Raw genomic sequence first — 1,972 nt, forward strand, 5'->3', positions numbered from 1 at the left:
TTTTAATTAATTCTCTTCTTATACACAGATATTCGGTGTAAAGCTGAATGTGGGAGTGACACGTGGCGCAGCTTTAGCTTCCCACATTCAGCTTTACTTATATACTAGTTGCGGACCCGTGCGATGCATGGGGCGGCATGAAATTTTATATCTTTTTCGAGTGCATTAAAACTTCACTAAGGAAAATGAGAACCGCCATAAGGGAGAGATTTTCATTAAGTAAACAATTACAAACGATTTTCATAAAACTTCATTAAGTAAACAATTAAAAAAAACATAGTAATTAAATAAATTATTTTTAATATTAGAGTTGCTTAAAGCAAAGAGAAGATTATGACTTCCTTTCATTTCATACTATTTTAAGGAAAGACCATAGTTAGAATAACTCCATTTTAAATGGCGGTCTTTTTTTCTTTTTCTTTTTAAAAAAATTGTGTTTTATTTGTGCGCTGTTTAATCCTTCGTTTAATAGGTTGATCCTAACCTTCCGATCTATAGAGGGTTAGGATCAACCCTCTAACATTCAGATCGGAGGGTTAGGATCAACCTATGGAAATAATTTTTGGGGCAAAACCTATTTAGGTCTTGGCCCATCTAATGGACGGTTTGGATCATCTTATGGTGCTGGCCATACCGTACTTTTAATAAAGTGAGGAGTGCCCTCATTAAAATACAGTAGAGCTGATAACATTTCCCAATTTTAAATGCACTTTTTTGTGATTACATATTAATCTCGAATTTTCCCAGTCCCTTTTTTTTTTTTTGGTTTGGAGAAATTATATGGTATCCAATCGGGCACGTACAAGGGGGGAGCAAATATCAAGGGTGGATGCCCCGCCCTTGTACGGACCACAAAAAATATAAAGGGTGATTGGTGATTACAAAAATATAAGATATTTCTATACAAAACGTCATTTTTTGTGGGACCCAAAAATTGAGAATTAGGGTTAATCCTAATAGTTTGTCTTCCTCTAGTCCAACTCATAGTTAGCAAAACGTCATTTTAAACGGCATTTGTAGGTTCCCTGGTTTTTTAGATTCCTGTATAGCAAAAAAAAAAAAAAGACACATTTTAAACACATTTTAGATTGTATTAAACGTGTTTTTTGGTCAACTTCCCAATTTCTATTTCGTCTGTCTTTTTGGTTGCTTAAGCTGCTTCTCCGTTTGGTTGCCGGAATTTTTTTGGTTCTTGGGATTTTTGTGGAACAAAAAACTTCCTAGAAGTATCCCGGTGAAAATCCCATGCTTTGTTTGGTTCCTTGAACTGTTGGGAAGAAAAAAAATTCTTCTGCAAGCTTATTTTTGGTTCCTGTGAGCGTTTTTTTTTTTTCTTCCTGGGGTTTCGTGCAGGGTTATTTTGGCTCCTGGTATTATTTTGGGCCCACCAACCAAACGTGGGTTTCCTGCGAAAATTCAACAAAAGTCCCAAGAATCAAAAAAATTCCAACAACCAAACGTATTAGGGAAGTAAAGTCTAATGGAAGGGGAAGGATTTTGAATGTCTTATAAACATTTGGGAAAACTATGAGCTTTATTCTATTTGGATGCAAGTTAACAAGGAGAGGGGTATGATGTTACTTTGGCAGGCAAACACACCCAGTAATCCAGAAGGTACATTGTTTTACTTGCTTGAGGAGCTCTTGCATGTGAAATCCAAACATAGCCTTGCTTGAGGATCTCTTGCATGTGGCAGGCATAGGGCAACCTTGACCCTTTGAGACGCATTGGAAAAGAAATTTTACAATCATTTCACACATACTTTCAGACTTTTACACCTATTTTGAGGTTTCTTCATCAAAACATGGGTAAAATTTCACCTTAACGAGTGGGGCGCCCGCTAGCAAAACCCTTTTGTATATGACAAAATTTTAAAAATCTTAAAAGCATTTTTGTGTTTTTTTTTTTTTTTGACCATTTTTTACTACTTTATTTTTTTTCAAACAAACACCGTATTTCCGTCCTGGTAGTT

The sequence above is a fragment of the Tasmannia lanceolata genome, unplaced genomic scaffold (assembly GCF_043159265.1).
Source record: "Tasmannia lanceolata isolate RefF3 unplaced genomic scaffold, GAP_Taslan_0.1 ptg000013l, whole genome shotgun sequence".
Lineage (NCBI taxonomy): Eukaryota > Viridiplantae > Streptophyta > Magnoliopsida > Canellales > Winteraceae > Tasmannia > Tasmannia lanceolata.